Source organism: Ambystoma mexicanum, chromosome 2p, assembly GCF_040938575.1.
Source record: "Ambystoma mexicanum isolate Mex_15411 chromosome 2p, UKY_AmexF1_1, whole genome shotgun sequence".
In the NCBI taxonomy this organism is placed as follows: domain Eukaryota; kingdom Metazoa; phylum Chordata; class Amphibia; order Caudata; family Ambystomatidae; genus Ambystoma; species Ambystoma mexicanum.
In genome coordinates this window covers 1,042,914,813-1,042,932,525 of record NC_090923.1, presented here as the reverse complement: position 1 = coordinate 1,042,932,525, position 17,713 = coordinate 1,042,914,813, and positions in this window count along the sequence as shown.

Sequence of the window (17,713 nt, the reverse complement as noted above, 5' to 3'; positions counted from 1 at the left end):
CACCGACCGGCAGTGGAAAGAAAAGTTTACCTCAGAGGAGCTAATCATACTGACCCAGACCCTAGCTGACAATGCCGCCGTGGTCTTTGCCAGCGACATGCGGCGGGAGACTCTCATGAAAAAAAAGGCAATCTGGGCTGAGGTTGCATTAAAAGTCAGTGCTGTGGGCACCACCACCCGCAATGTGCGTGAGTGCCGAAAGAGGTGGGATGACCTGAGACTCCGGTGAGAAGCATCCTTGCCGAAAACCACCAAATTGCCACAGCAGGTGGATCTGGGTCGCCCATAAAACTTAAAGAATGGGTGGAGACATGCGCCAACCTCATTGGAGTGGAATGCATAGAGGGAGTCGGCACGATGGAGCATGGCGTGGCAACCACTTCAGATGGAGGTGAGTGTACACATGAAAGCATGCAATGTGAATCTACTGGTCCCCCCAAATGTGAGCCCAGAATCACCTCATGGATGGCCAAATATCCACACATGCATCACACCCTGGCCATGTCAGTGTCAGACCCAAACACACACACATGCACACATCACCAGAGACAAGTGCCACACACAACCATGCATGGATGAGCCACTGTACTGACACATCACCTGCATCCTTTACAATGTAGTCAAAATGGCCACAACTGCATTATTGATGGATACTGCATTAAGTACATTGAACCGTAACCAATGACATCCCCCTTCTTGTCCCCGACAGGCTCACATACAGACAGTGAGGATGCTGGCAATGCATCACAGGCACCCCCTGCGCATAAGAAACAAAGGGCTTTGGACACAGAGGACACCCCCACAACATCAAGGGGCAAAGGCAGAAGGGTCCCGATGCAGAGTGCGAAACATCGGTGGAGCGCAACTTCCAAGACACAAGTTGCCACACCCCCAACAACTGCCCCACCTCCGGAGGTTAACCCACCACCATCGATCCTGGCCACAGAGGGCCCACCCTCAGCTCCATCTAGTTCTGCAGGAGAGGCGGCAGCCACTGCCCCACTAACAGATGTGGAGGACCCCATCGACTTCCACATGGAGATGCACACCCCAACCCCCCCTGGAGCCCTGAGGCATCACCACAGCACACACCTGGGTCCAATGTCACTGACGATGAGAACATGGGAGCTTTTAGTAGCCCCCCGGTGGCTTCATCTGTTGACCTGGTACCATCACGGGCCACAGCAGCCACACCACCAGAATCCAACACTGCCCTCGACCTGGCCAGCATCAGCCAGCGGCAACAAGAAATAACTGTGCTGGTTGGGCAGCATGTTGAGGAGGCTGCCCGTCTCAGGGCAGACATTACGGAGACAGCAAGGCACTCCAGGGAGGGGATGGAGGCATGTACAGACAGGCTGTGTGGGGAGATCATCCGAGTCAGGGAGGTCCTCACACGGATAGCGGACGCATTGGACCGCCAATTCCCACCACCACCACCACCAGGACAGTCTGCCACATCCTCATCCGCCAGTTCGAGGCAGACAAGCCCCCTCCGCCGCTCCTCATGCACCACCAGGCGCACCTCTAGTCAGCCTCCCAATGCTGTTGTTGGCAATGGCCAATAGGGAGTGCATGCTGAAGCCTCCGCGTGCATGGCTGGAGGGAAACATTGTGCAAGACACATGTGGAACTGTTGTGGGGGGTGGGGGGAAGGGTGTTATGGGACTGTTGTGGGGGTGGGGGGAAGGGTGTTATGGGACTGTTTTGGGGGGTGGGGGGAAGGGTGTTATGGGACTATTGTGGGGGGTGGGGGGAAGGGTGTTATGGGACTGTTGTGGGGGGGGATGTTTGGGGACATGCACTTTCCTTCTTTACGTTCCTTAATACACTGGTGTTTGAACAAAACACAGGCTTGGACTTCTTCATTGTGTATGTGTACTTTATTGACGCCACTGTCCATTGTGTGCTTCCAAACACACACCACCCATATCCATGTGACAGTACGAAACCATGTTACTCAGAATATTTGGTTGATCAGATGCTGTCTCACAGCACGTCCCTCCTGGCCATCCCCTCTTGCATGACCTGCATCCCCTTCACCTCCGTCCTCATCACCATCATCATCCTCATCAGGTGCTTCTATTTCAACGTCTGGGGCAGTGTCACATTCCGTCTGATACACATATTGTGCAGCATGGCCATACAACAGAGCGCCACCAGACCTGCTAATGCACCTAAACCGTGTCTTCAAAAGGCCAAAAGTCTGCTCGATCACAATGCGGGTATGGGTATGTGCACGATTGTATTCCTGTTCGTGCCTGTTCTGTGGGTTCCGTACAGGGGTGAGGAGCCACCTCTTCAGGGGATAGCCGGCATCACCTGTATGGGGGGACAAATGGGGTCCTGTTACTGTTCACTTCAAGAGCGGGCTGGTCATATCACCCAAATGGACTTTGCATTGTGATTGAAGTACACAATTAACAGCATACATGCAGATGGTCTGTGTGACTGCAATGTGCAAAGGTGAGCTCGACCCTGCAAGTAGACATGCCCCATTAATGCCTCCAACAGTAATTGACATGTCCTGGGTGAGGCCAGGTCTTAGGTGTCCCTGGGCCCAGGCAGATTTGGTACCACACTGCTGGTGTTATGCCATTCCAACATTGATGTTCTCATGCTGAGAGGCATCACTTCAGTGGTTCTATAGGTGCGTGGTGCAATGCTATGGCTAGGGGTGATCCCTTTGCATGCTTTCAAGGGCACATTGCATTATTGTTGTTGTGCTGGACTAATTCTGTATGACTATCTTGACGGCATGTATGACATTTGTGTATTTTGTGGCGTGGAATGTTGTGCAATGTGGATGTGGATGGATGTATAAGGTTTCTAGACCTGGATTGTCATCTATGTTGTGTAGCTTATACTTGCATGTCCGTTCATCTCAAGTACGTTGCGGGCTTCCCAGATGGACATTGGCGTACATCTGTATGTTCATTCGTCTGACGGACGACAAGCTACACCCATTTCAAGTATGTATCTCTCCCGCCCCCCAATCACACCCAGTTGGAGTATGTATCTCCCCCCCATCACAATGACATGTGCTTGCCCTGGAACTCACCAAGTAGCCATGAAAGTTGTCCGGCTTGTCGCTCCATGTAGCGTGGGATAGTTGAGTTCCGCAGGACCATGGAATCATGGGTTGATCCGGGGAAATGGGCACAACAATTTGTGATTACCTTGTTGGCGTCACATACCATTTGGACATTGATGGAGTGGAATTGCTTCCTGTTTCGGTAGACTACTTCATTGTGATGTGGTACAACCAATTCCACATGGGTACAGTTGATGACCCTGATGCAACTTAGGATGCCTGCCAGTGAATAGAAGCCAACTTTGGTGTTGGCAATCTCCTGGGCAGTCCGTGGCATGAATATGTGTTCAGGTGCATGCTTCAGGAGGGCATCGAGTACCTGGTTCAGCGTGCGTGAGAATACTGGTTGTGAGATGCCATGCATCTGGCCCACTGTATGCTGGTAGGTGCCTGTGGCCAGGAAGTGGAGCACAGTCACCACCTTGAGCAGAGGGGGGATGGCAGTTCGGATGTCTATGAGGCTCACAATGTCGTTGTGTATCGTGTCCACGATGCTGGTGATGGTATCCCGGTCCAGACGGTACAGGGTGTGTATCTGCTCTGGGGTTAGATTAAATGGACTGGCTCTGATCCTGGGGATTGGTGGGTGCCTCTTTGGTATGATTAGGTGCCGTGGTGGTGCTTGCTGTGCCTGTCTTGCCCTCCTCCTCCTCCTCCTGCGTCTCCTCTGTGCTGCCTGTTGTTGTTGCTGCTGCGCTGCAATCATGTCCTCCAGCCCATGTAATGCTGCAAGTATTGGAACCATCTTGGTGTGGGAAGGGGTGTGGTGTGCTCCTTGTGGGCTGCCACAGTCTCCATTGCCTCCACCTGTGCTGATTGTGTCCACCTGTGGCAGGTGAGAACACTGCTCAGTTCTCTTAACGGGTGGTTCGCGATGGCGGTATTAGCGCCATGGCGGTAAGGGGTTTTGGGGGCTTTACCATGCCACTATTGGCATGTCCGCTCGCCTTGTGATGCTGTGCTATTAGCGGCATGGCGTTATTTACGGGATGGAGGGTCGCACGCACACTGACTGCCCGCTATTAGTGGCACCGTACTTAGCGGTGCCGCTAATAGCAGTGAGCCGGGTCGTAATTAGCAATTGGATTTAACGTTACCGGTATTCCATTACCAGTAACGTTAAATCCCTACCGCCTACCGTGTAATGAGGCCCAATATCTTGCCAGTATCAATTCTACAGACTGAAACATCTCGACCAGTGGCAATATTATCCGACGCGGTTATCTAAAATGTTCCCCACAGTGAATCCACTATGTTGGCATGGGTGTGGAAACAGAGCCGACTACTGGCACATGTGGTGGGGGTGCTCGAGGGTCCAGGTGTATTCGGCTGAGGTCCTGGGTTGGATCAAAGACGGGGGTGGGGATGGTGGATCGACCCAGTGTTAGTACTTTATGGTCTGGACAAGCAGGGAGAACAGTGGCACACCCTTCCCTCCCTGGTTCACTTTCTCCTTTTGGCAGCCAGAGCATGCCATGCAAGACACCGGAAGAGGAGGATGCTCCCAGCGCTAAAGAAATGGACTTAACACAGCAAAGGCCATATACCTGATGGAAAGGATCACTGCGGCGATCCACAGAGGGAGCTCAGCCATAGAGATGGAACGGCAGCAATTTTGTAATATCTTTGGATAGAGACACTGGGTAGTGGGCACACCCATTATGACCAGGCCCGGCCCGGGCAGAAACAAGAGCAGCCGTGGGATGTATATTAGGCTCCAATCTGAGCTTCCACGTTCACTCTGTGCTTGGACTGTTTGCATGAAGTTAGAAATTCCACGTATAAGGGGATGTGTTCAACTGAGAATGTGTGAGAGGCCAGGGGAGGGGGGAAAGAATAATGCGAAACCTTCCAATGTTTTTAATTACTTGCAGAGGGATTTCACCCTCAAGTTGGGTTGTACCATTTGAGGTTTCTTTGAAATCAATAAAATCTAATTTACCCAAAAGAAAAGTAACGTATCACGATGACTGAACAGTGAGGTGCCCTTCCCCACGTTTTCAGCACGGGATAAGGTGGCACACTCAAGCTTTGAACACACTCTGGCTTCTCTGGCATGAGGATGCAGTTCAGGACATAAGCTAGGGTCTTCTGCGATAAAGTATATTTACCATTCAAAAGTCTCTTGTTCATAGAATGCCTTGGACACACACAACAATAAAGTTCCTTTCTCTTTAAGGGTTTCACATTCATACGTTTTTGGGTTTCCCTGTTCACCAGGGGGTCTCCCTCAGATGGGCTCGGACCCCCTTTGTAAATCTTAGTTCAACAAAAAGGTTCACGTAGGTCTCCCTCTGTCGGACTCAGACCTCTCAAAGCAAAGGTTCACAATAGGTCTCCCTCTGTCGGGCTTGGACCTCTCAAAATCAAAAGTTCACAATAGGTCTCCCTGTGTCGGGCTCTGACCTCTCAAAGCAGAGGTTCCTAATAGGTCTCCCTCTAGCGGGCTCAGACCTCTCATATCAAATGTTCACAATAGGTGTCCCTCTGTCGGGCTCAGACCTCTGAAAGCAAAAGTTCCTAATAGTTCTCCCTCTGTCGGGCACGGACCTCTCAAAAGCAGCACGTGTAGGGATTTCCTTCCCCAAGCTTCAAATCACAATTAATTCACAGGTCTCCCTCTGTCGAGCTCGGACCTCTCAAGCTTTCCCGCTGCCTTGCAGCTTCACAACCTTTCTCAGAGACTTTTGTTTGGGCGTACGTTCTCTGCCGGACCACTCTGATACTTAGCATTCGTGATTTACAGTTCACAACATTGGGCTCTCTCTTGTGACTTATTTTTTTGCTCGTGACCTTCACATCTGTAAGTTCTCCAACACAGCAACCTGGATTTTCATTGTGCTCCACTGCTCTAGAAGAGTGGCTCCTTCTCATGCACCGCCTTGTTCTGTTTTCAAAAAGAAATGTCTCTGGACCTCAAGTCCCAGAATGCAAATGCTTTTTTTGGCTCTCACTTCGCTTGCTCCCATTTGTGGCACTCTGGTGATTTGGGGAGTTGCTGTGGGCCTTGATGAGATGTCCATGAGATCAGGATCTCACCACCTGCCCCTCAAAGGCCTAGGTTTCAATGTTACAACCAGGGGATAAGCCTTGGCTTGGGTCCTGCCAGATAGCTAAAGCTGCCCCTGTTTTGGCTGCCTGGAAAAACAGCTCCATTGCCACACTACAGCCTCTCCTGCACAGACCCAGTGACAGCCTATCCTCCTTCTCAAGGTTCCTTCAGCTTCTCCTTGGCTCCTCAGGGCCAGCACAAGCCTCTCAGCCTCTCCAGCTCACTTAGAGTGTGCCTGTGTGTTCCACCTTTTATACTCCCTGGGAGAGTCAACTAGCCTCAGGTGTGAATGGTTGAAAAGGGAGGCCTGTCCTTGCCTGGACTCGTTAGCGGCACAAAGTGGCGACTGCCCATAGAAACGCAGTTCCATGTCATTTCATCGCAGGACGTTTTTTCGCAGTTTTTTTTACCGCAATTTTTTAATGAAAAAAACCATCACTTTTTTTTTTATTATTTTTGGGGGGTTTCTCCCCAAGCCCCCCCATTTTCTAAAAAATGCGATGTTTTTTTTTAGAAAAAAGATCCCGGTAAAAAACCCTGCGAAAAAACTTCCTGCGATGAAAGGACGTCATACGAGGAACACATGGTGCATTGGTTCCTATGGGTAATCTTCATGGCTCTGGGTTTCCTCTTCCTCATCCCAGTGGTTTTCGTAAAAGAGTCTGCAGGGATTGTGGGAGTTGTAGTTTTCCCGAGTGATTATGGAAAAACTGTTAAGGAAAGCGTCTCGTGGGCGCTGAGTACCTGAACTTCCAGTTGATGGTCGCGGTGAAGTAGCCAGGCTGTCCGACTGATGATTGCTGAATGTGTAACGCGAGGAACCGGCTCAACACCCACCCTTGGGTCAACAGGGTCAGAGGTGAACCAGCTCCCAACGCCATGGATGCGCACTTCCCTGATTTACGTGACATCAGGACAGTGCAAGCACTGACAGGGAAGGCGGGTCTTGACCGACGGGAAGATCCACAACAGGATTCAGCAGCAAAGGCTCCAGGAAGATTATGCAGGTTGAAGCATCTGACTGATGAAGAGAACTGGAGCAGTAGGCAGGCTCAATAGGCAGGTTCAAGGAAGAAGAGTTCCCCCTGAGGAGGTAGGAGGACAGGCACAGAACCAAAAGGGCAATGGAAGCCAGGGAAAAGCAGGAACCCAGGGGAACCCAAAAAGAGACAAGAACTGAGGGTCAGGAAGAGGGCACGGAAAAGGTCTCAACCGAGGGAGAACCAGATGGCTAGGAAGGGGGCTAACCCTAACGCCTCGGGAACTGACAACGGGGAAAACAAGGAGCGAAAGGCAAGGAAAACAAGGCTGGATCCAGGCAGGGTGCAACTCAGAGAGCAGCACAGGCGAGGATGCAATCAGGGAACAAACCGCGTCGAGATGCGGTTTGTTCAAAGAAACTGGCCCTGAATATAGGGCAAGGAGCACCCGGGAGGCTTGGAATGCAAGCCGTGCTGTTCCCGCGTGCTGACACGCCCAAAGTGAGGCTTGGGAAGCAAGCCTGCGGCTTCCCGAGTGCTCTCTGGATGGCGTATGCGCGGAGGGCGAAACACGGCCTTCCGCACATGCGCGAACCCACGCAAACGGGAAACCCGTGAGCGGCAGGAGCCGCAGAAGACCGTGGTGCCCGCAACTTGAATCAAGGGTAAATACGCCAGGACGGGACACCCTGAGACCGGCAGGCGTGCCCCGCACCCCAGGTAAGTGGCATGACACTATGTCCCCTCCCAGAAAGGCCCGAGGCCCCAGGTTTCCAAGGGAATCAGATATAGAAATCGCAGACCAGACGGGGAACGTGCACATAACTGCGCGGTTCCCAAGTGCGATCACAGGCAGGGTAGCCCTTCCAATCCACTAAGTACTGGAGTACCCCCCGTCATATGAGTGAATCACAAATCTCCTGTACTTCAAATTCGGGCACTCCCCAGACATCAACAGAGGCAGGACGGAAAAAGATTGCCTGTAAGTATCAACCACGTATGGTTTCAGAAGGGAGACGTGGAAAACAGGGTGAACCCGCCATGACTGAGGCAGCTGTAAGCGAAATGCTACTGAGGACAAGCACTTAGTGATCTTGAACGGGCCAAAGTAACGAGGAGCCAGTTTGGTAAGTAGGTTACGCACTGGCAGATTCTTAGAGGACAACCAGACAAGATCTCCCACCTGGAGAAGTGGTTCTGGGGTTCGCCCTTTATCAGCCTGTTTTTTCATGCTGTCACAAGTCTCTACCCTTCTCACCTGTTTTTCATGTTTGCTTGCGACCTTCTTTTGTGACTTCTTTTGTACAGTCCCGGATTTGTATAAGCCTGTGCGCGGGTCTTTGGATTCCAGCGTGCTTCGTTCAGATTGTCCTTGCAGTATATCAGTATGTCGTCCAGATATACAATGACGAAGAGGAACAGCATGTCAGAAAACACCCGGACCATAAAACGTTGGAAGACCGCTGGGGCATTAGCAAGTCCGAAGGACATAACCAGGTATTCAAAATGGTCAAAAGGCATTCTAAAGGCTGTCTTCCATTCGTCACCTTCCCCTGAGATCCAATTTTGTAAATACTACTGCACCTCTTACTGCTTCCAGGATATCCGAGATTAGAGGTAATGGATAGCGGTCCTTGAGAGTACACTGGTTAAGGCCACGGCAATCTAGACATGGGGCCTCATCATGACTTTGGCGGTAACCCTTAAATCAGGCGGTCGCGCTATTACCGCCGGACTTAAGGGTCCGCCAAATCAGGGCTTCGGGGGGAAATCCGCCGATAATTTGCGCTATACCCACCGGCGGGAAATCCGCCGGTGGTAAGAGCTCAAAAATTCCCCATTGAGCCCAATGGGGAATGGGGCATTCCTGAATGGGCTCAATGGGGAATGGGGATTAACATTACCGCCAAACCCGTGATCCGGCACTATTAGCGCCGGGGAGTTTGGCGGTAGGGCTAATACCGCCGGCGGTTTTACTGCCGGCGGTTATGCCCAAGTCGTGATGAGGCCCATGGTCTTAGCTCCTTAGTATCTTTCTTGGGAATGAAAAATAACAAAGCGCCCGCCGGGGACTTGGATGGTTGTATGGTGCCATTTTCCAAGTTAGTATCCAGGTATTCCCGGGGGGCCCTCTTTTCAGGTTCTGATAAAATAAACATTCTCCCGAAAGGGATCACTGCTGAAGGTTCAGTATCAATGGCACAATCCTCAGGTCTGTGAGAAGGAAGAGCTTGACTATGGCAGTTGAAAATACATCTGTGTAAGACTGATAGGCCCTGGGAATTTGGATGATGTTGGAGACAGTGACTGGACTTTGCTGGATTTCTTGTGAGTTTTCAGAGAACTTTGGTAAGGAATCTAGGAATAAGCAGTGGGACATACAGTGTTCATAACCAAGAAACAAGGAGCCTGCTGCCCAATTGATGTAGGGGTTATGCTTCTGTAACCAGGGCATGGCTAGAACCATTGGATAATGGGCAGATCTTATGATGTCAAATTTGATCCTCTCTTGATGGTGATTTATAGAGAGTAGGATCTCTTTAGTTTGAAGGGTTATGGGTCCTGAAGATAGGGGTCTTCCATCAATTGCCTCTACAGGTTGCATTGTCTCTCGAGTTTCATGTGCAATGTTGTGAGTAGTGACCCAATCATGATCTATGAATATACCCATGGCTCCGCAATCCACTAATGACAGAATGGGGTAAGATTTTTTCTTGGAAGGCGATAGAAAGGCCTGAAGAATCACGAGCTAATTTGGTCCAGGAGAGTTCAAGGAAGGAATTGATGTGGAGCAGACATCATTCTCCCGAAACTGTGCCCCATCTAGGATCGGGAGCTGGCATTTCCCGAACGCCGTGGAGGAGCAATCGGGCACTCTCTAACAAGATGTTTATTGGAAGCGCAATACATGCAGAGACCAGTGTGAATACGGCGCATCCTTTCTTGTGGGGTAATGGGTCCACAGAATGCCCCCAGTTGCATGGGTTCTGGATCTGAGGTCGGAGAACCTGTGGGTTCTGGGCTAGAAGGGTGGTCTTTGACAGCCTTTTGGAATGATGATTTTGACTTCTTTTTCTCCGCCTTTCTTTCCTGGATTCGAAAATCAATTTGCAAGGAAAGGTCCAAGAAGGCCTGGAAGGAATTAGGGCGAGCTACCCTGGCTAGCTCGTCCTTTATTTCTTCATGCAAGCCTCTGCAAAAAGAGAGTGAAGCTAGCCTCTTGGGACCAATCAGCTTCCTTCATAAGTTGTTTGAAACGGGTGATATAGGTAAGCATATCCTGGGATCCTTGTGGAAAATCAAGCACTGTAAACCTGCTCAGGACGATCAAACATGGCCTTTAGGGCTTCCACAAATCCATTGTAATCATCCAGGAGGGCGTCACCCGAATTGACTAGTGGAGTTGCCCAGGTTAATGCGTTGCCAGTGAGGTGTGATATCATAAACCCCACCTTTGCTCTAGGGGTGGAAAAGTAGTAGGGCTTGAAGGCGAAATGCACCAAGCATGAATCAAGGAAGGCACGAAGGGTCTTTGGAGAGCCATCATATTTGTCCACCACTCCTCCCAATAACACACTTTCCTTGGTAGCAGAATCACACGACAATACCAGCTGCTTTAAGGTAGCTTTCTCAGCTTTAAGGTTTTGAACTTCTGTGGTGAGTTCCTGCATGCCTCGCATGAGGTCTTGAACTGCGGCTTCCATCCCTGTGTCCGTAGCGATTTTTAGGCATCTCAATCTGTCACAAGTCTCTCCCCTTCTCACCTGTTTTTCCTGTTTGCTTGCGACCTTCTTTTGTGACTTCTTTCGCACGGTCCGGGATTTGTATAAGCCTGTGTGCGGGTCTTCAGATTCCAGCGTGCTTCGTTCAGATTGTCCGGGATGGAACCAGGAAGGAACAATGTCTGCGCGTGGAGGCACGGAAGCCGTGACTCAAGCGCGGGCGAAATTCCAGGAAAGTTCGGTAAAGTTTGAAGGATGAAAGGAAAGGAGGAGGAATCAAGGAACCGGGAAATAGAATTCAGGAGATTAGCCCCGAGCGAACTCCGGCAGCACACATCCAGCTATGGCGAGCAGTAGCGTTGAGACGCGCAGAGCCGTGGGGGCATGTCTGTTTTGTAGAACGTAGAGCGTGTTGCGCAGAGACTGGCAAGCAGAATTCTGCATCAAGCGGCCATGTTGGATGGATTACTGAGTTCAATCCCCTATGTGTCAGGGACCACGAAGTCCAGAAGGGACGCAGACGGTGATTCATGACACATGTGCTCATGTGCCTCTGCAAGGGTACTGCATGCCAAAGAGTGTTGTTTCCGGATGGCGACGACCAGATGATCAGCAGATGGGACAGCACTGGGTAGCACAGGACGAAAAGGCACCAGTCTAGGATGTTGACCGGATGAGTAGTAAAATGGACTGAGTCCGGTAGCGGAATGAACCGTGTTGTTATAGGATGCTTCAGCAAGAACCAGATGCGTTCTCCAATTGGTCTGAGTGGCATTAGCAAAGCACCAAAGGTAATGTTCCAAAGTTTGGTTAGTTCTTTCTGTCTGGCCGTTAATGTGTGGGTGATAATCCGAAATTAGGGCTCTGTGGATGCCGAGATGACTACAAAGCTGACGCCAGAAGGAGGACAGGAACTGGGATCCACGGTCGGATATGATCTTTTCTGGTCATCCATGTAGCCTGTAAATGTCCTGGAAAAACGCCAAGCCCATCTGGGATGTCGTGGGTATTCTGGGAAACGGGACAAAATGGGCAGTCTAAGTGAAACAGTCCACAACTACCATGATGCAGGTACATCCCTCGGATGGGGGAAGCTCAATGATGAAATCGGTGGCAATGGTGTGCCATGGTTAAGGAGCTATTTCTGTGGGACGAAGCAACCCCAGTGGTCTTTTCCTTGGTTTCTTAGTCTGGGCACACACAGGACAGCTTTCAACATACCGCTTTACTTCATCGGCCCAACCAGGCCACCAGAATTGCCTGGATACAAGTTCTTGGGTGGCCTTTACGCCACGATGACCACCAACTCGGGAATCATGGAACCCATGAAGTGCAAGAGTCCGTAGAGAGACATTGGGAATGTATAACCTGTTCCGATAAAAAATCAACCCATTGCGTTCAGTGATCTGTGGCTGTTTCAGGAGGCTTGCCCGAGCTGGATCTGTTATGGTGTCCTGTAAGATCGTCTGAAGATGAGATGAGAGCGTGAGTAGAAAATGCTTCGGAGATATCAGTGGCGTGCCCCTACAGTCGCTCTTGATGTCTCCTTCCAATGAACGGGATAAGGCATTGGCTTTCAAGTTCTGTGCACTGGGAATGTAAGTTATATGGAAATCATAGTGAGAGAAAAAGAAGGCCCACCGGGCTTGGTGAGAGGTACGGCACTGAAGAGAACACAGATACTATAAATCTCGATGGTCAGTACAAACTTCCACAGAATGCCGTCCTCCAAGGAGATGGTGCCTCCATTCCTCAAATGCTGCTTTTATGGCGAACAGCTCCTTTTCAATCACGGCATAATTCCGTTCACTAGGAGTGAGTTTGCGGGAGAAATAAGCCACAGGATGTTCTATGACGGATCTAGGTCCCTTCTGCAGGAGAACGGCACCAACAGCGAAGTCGGAAGCGTCTGCTTCAACGATGTATGGCATTTCGTCATTGGGGTGACACAGAATGGACGCAGTTCTGAAGGCTTTTTTCAAGGTGTCAAAGGCCATGGTAGCCTGTGAATCCCAAAGAAAAGGTACTTTGCTACTGGTTAGTCGAGTCAAAGGAGCTGTGAGTTGTGAAAAATGGGGTATGAATTGCCGATAAAAATTGTCGAATCCCAAAAAAACGTTGAAGGGACTTAAGATCAAGAGGTTGGTTCCAGTCCTGAATGGCTTGTACCTTAACGGGATCCATGAAGATGCCTGAGCCGTTGATCACATAACCCATGCTTTCCGGATGAAAAGAGCACTTCTCTGCTTTAGCGTATAGTTGGTTCTGGGACAACCGTCGAAGCACCTCTCGGATGTGTCCCACATGTTGTTCCTGGGTAACGGAGAAGATGAGGATATCATCAAGGTACACCCAAACGAGATGCCACTCAGGTCACTAAAGATGTAGTCCATAAAGCGCTGGAAGGCGGCCGGGGCATTACATAAACCGAATGGCATTACTTGATATTCATAATGCCCAAATGGAGTCTTGAAGGCCGTCTTCCATTCATCGCCTTCCTTTATCCGGATCAGATGGTAGGCACCACGGAGATCCAATTTGGTGAAGATTTGAGCTGTTCGATGTGATTCCATGATGTTCCGGATCAATGGCAGTGGGTACCTGTCTTTTTGCGTGATGTCGTTCTATTGGCGGTAGTCGATACAGGGACGTAAGGTACCTTCCTTACAAGAAATAGGGGCAAACCGGCAAGGAATTTCAAAGGTGCGATGTATCCCTTCTTAATGCATTCAGCCAGATATTCCTGTAAGACCTGTTTCTCGGTTAGGGACAAGGCGTACACCTTCCTGTGAGGTATCACCAAACCTGGTACCAAATCAATGGAGCAATTGAACGTTCTGTGAGGTGGTAGAGGTATATCCCCTGGCTCGGAAAACACAGTCTGAAAATTGGCGTACACCTGAGGGATTGGTGACAATGAGCAAAGACCAGGTGGGCCATTGCTCCATGCAAGAGATGTGGAAGCGATGGTGTTCTGGGGCATGCCAGGCAAACAACAATTCCGAAGGCAATGGGCGGAGGCAAAAACCAAGGTGCGTGCCTCCCAATCGATGGTAGGGTTGTGGCGCAGGAGCCACGGTAAACCCAAAACCACTGAATATGAGGGTGATTTGATGACGTCCAGAGCGATTCTTTCCCCATGTTCCTTGATCTGCATAAACAAACCCATGGTAAGTTGACGTATTGGGCCCGAGGATAAAGGAGTCCCATCAATCACCTCCATGGGCAGGACACTCATACGGGAAAACAAAGGTATACCATGGCGTGCTGCGAAGGCTTCATCGATGTAGTTTCCAGAGGCACCGCAATCCAATAAACCAAGGACGTCCACCGTTTTGTCTAGCCATGTCAGCTTGATCTTCAAAACTAACAAGACAGCCGGTTGCATGGGCTGGAGCAAGGAGCTGTAGCCGGAAAGGACTGAAAGCGAGGGGGGACCTGTTGTTGCCTTTCCTATAGACGACAGGCCCTCTATTTTTCCAACTTCCTTTGGGGGCGTAAAGGACAGGTACCCAAGTAATGACCGGTGGCCCCACAGTACAAACATAATCTCAGACTTCTTCTGCGTTTCCTTTCTGCTTCAGATAACGGACCCCTCACCGCACCCAACTGCATGGGTTCTGGCCCGGAATCTGAAGACCCAGGAGTCCCGGTTGGAGTGTTTGCTGGTCGAGAGAACATCCTCTCAGCTCGACGTCTCTCTCCTCTTCGTTCTGCCAGTCTGTGGTCTATCCGCAAAACCTGTTGCTGTAGGGTGTCGGGTTCTGGGATGTGTAGTAACTCGTCCTTATACTCCTCTCTCAAACCCTGATGAAACAGAGTCTTTTGGGTTACTTCAGGCCACTGGGAATCGGTGGCCAATTTTCGGAAGCGACCAATGTAGGCTATGATGTCTGTGGTTCCTTGCTTGAAGTCCATCAATTGATTTTGTGCCGCTGAAGCCAGATTGGGTGATTGAAAAACCTCTAGGAACGCTTTTTCGAAGGCTGCAAAATCGTTGAGAATGGGACTATTGGCAGACACCAAGGGGGCTGGCCAAGCAAGTATGTGCCCGGTCAAGTTACCCAGAATATACCCAATCTTGGCCTTGTATGAATTGAAATAGGAGGACCTGAAGAGGAAATGTATTTTGCAATGGTTACAAAACTCAGCCACACATCTGGAATCCCCATTAAACTTGATAGGTGCGGTATGAGCTATTGCACCTTCGGCCTGAGATGTGGCCCCGGTACCTTGTGACAACATCTGTTTTAGGGCTATGTTTTCTTGACGGATTTCGTTCATCTCGGCTCGAAGGGCCCGCATTTCCTCCCGAAGTTCCTGTGCTTCATCCATCTCAGAGTCAGAAGGCAAGCGTCTCAATCTGTTAAGCCACAAAAAAAGTTCTGCTACTTTCCCCCCCAAATGCATCTTGGAAAATGAATGCTAAACTGACACACAATCGTTCCTGCCTCCCACATGATGACTTGACTTTGTACCCTTTCCCTATAACATTCGGACAACAGTAGGGCATGGAACTGTGTGCTCCTGCTCAGCACCCTCATTGTCCCGCTCTGGCTCTTAAAAGAGCCACTGCAGGCATGAGCTGCCCCCCATTTCCCCCAGCTTGGTACGCCACTGCTATGGTATGAAATGTTATAGCGATGTGAGTGTCTGTGGCTCAGTGGTGCACAGGCTTTGCAGCTGTCTGGGTGTCATTGTTAGGGTCGGTGTGTTGAAGCAATGCACAAGGACATTCCAGTTGTATTTCCCTGCAGGCCATGAGTGGTCCGGCTCCATAGACATGAATGTTGGGAGGAACTACAACATTCTTAAATCAGGGTGGGCTTTGGGCGGCACAGTCAGTAGGGCCAGTAAGCAACACCAGACACAAATATTCTTTGGAAGGCATGAGGCCGCATTTATTATCACATCTCATACATCATCAAAATGCGACGGACCATGACATCATCAACTATTACGTCATTAAATCAATAAAGTCATCCATGTCATCATTACATCATTACTGATGTCATCATTACGTACTTGAGAGTGGGGGGGGTGGCAGTGGCCTTCACCCTCCTATGCTCCGGGATGGGCTTGAGGGAAATATGTGACCCCTTAAACTGACCAGACCCTCTTCCCCTTGCACGGACCAGCGAGGACCGCTCTATGAGCCCCCGACCTGACACCTCACCGTTCCTTGCCGAACCAAGGACCATAACATGAATGAAGCCATAAATCTCCCTTCCTGTGCTTCCAGTGACCCAAATGGTTGAGCCCATAGCTCAATTCAATGCAATGTGCTCCAACCTACCGCCACAGGGCCACTGGCCTACCTGCCAGGGGCACTCCCTTCAGCCTACTTGAACAGTAGTTATGCCTTTATCACGTGACAAACTACATGCCAACCACCCTTACCACCGACCCATTGCATTCAGATCACCATCAGAACCTATGAGAAACCAGAAGGTGTCTCACCCGCTAGTCCCCGCATATCTCTCTTTCAGGGGGCCAGGGCACAGCCATCAACTTTGGATACAGACCCAGGGGGTGGACCAGTCCGGGAGGATCACCTGGGTGAGGGGTCTTCAGGAGTGGGAGTGGGACACCGGATGGTGAGACGCAGTATCCCTCTCCCTGTAACACTTTTTCCCCATCCTACTCGATGGGATATTTAGAAGCTCACCCCCACCTCCCTTGTCCTGCCCAAACACTTTTACAAGGACAGCCTGCTCTGGTAGAAAACAGACTTACACCCATGCCGTGTACCTGACATGTCCCAATACTATGGTCAGGCGAAGTCAGGCAATTATCGACAATCACTCACACCTGACTTCCATTACACTTCCTCACACTGACAAAAGGCGGCGCACGAGAGCACACTCTGAGTGAGGCAAAGCACACAAAGTTACAGCAGGTTTCGAGTTGGCAGCTGAATGAGAGGAGAAAGACGGCAAGGCACGGGAGGTTTGTGAGAAGGGCAACCCCCTTGACCTTTTTGACAGGAAGCCGTTACTTTCAAGAGACGTTTAAGGCAGAAAGCGTAAGACCAGGAAACCAGGCTGAAGAATCCTGCATTGTGCGTCAGAGATATCGAGGGCCCTCCTGCGTAACTGACCAAGGCGGGGAGGAGCTACAGATGCCTTGGTATCGTGCTTGGCTCCAAGCACAAAGAAACGACACAGAACAACACAGCCGGTGAGTTGGGGAAACCAAGGCCAGACCGGTCTGTGTTGAAGTCAAGATTGCAAGTGGTAACATTAGAAAATGAACGAACATCGTTAAATGCGTGTGATGAAAGACGCGAGTAAAGCTAAATTGCTGGTGAGTGTTTTTAACTTAAGAAGGAAGGAAATGATACCGTTGACAGAGTGGTCCGGCACCGTGAATGTGCTCAATTGAAGGTCTCTGTACGGTATCCTGATGAGAGGAACGAAAGTAGAAGATTAATGTGAAGTATAATTGTGTAAAGGGAATCAAAGTGATCCTGCGACGGTTTAAGTTAAATCCATCACACATTCGAAAGTCTTTGTTTCGAAGAACTAGAGGATCTTAGAACGGATGAGGGAGACCAAATTATGAACTTTGTAGAAAAGGGATCTGAGCCCGGAGAAGCGGGATCCATGGTCCTAGCCCAGATGAGGGAGACTAAATTGTGAATTGTGAACATTGTAGAAAAGGGGCCTGAGACCGGAAGAGGGGGACCCGTGGTCTAAGCCCAAAGGAGGGAGACCAATCTTGAACTTATGAATGTGAGAATCCTGACCAAGGAAAGGATCTTTTGTGTTTTGTTTACTACATCAGGCCCTTTGCAATAGCGGACTGTCATTGTCAGAGAGACTTTGGCGGAAGGCCCTGATGCCTATGGGCCTCATTAGGACCC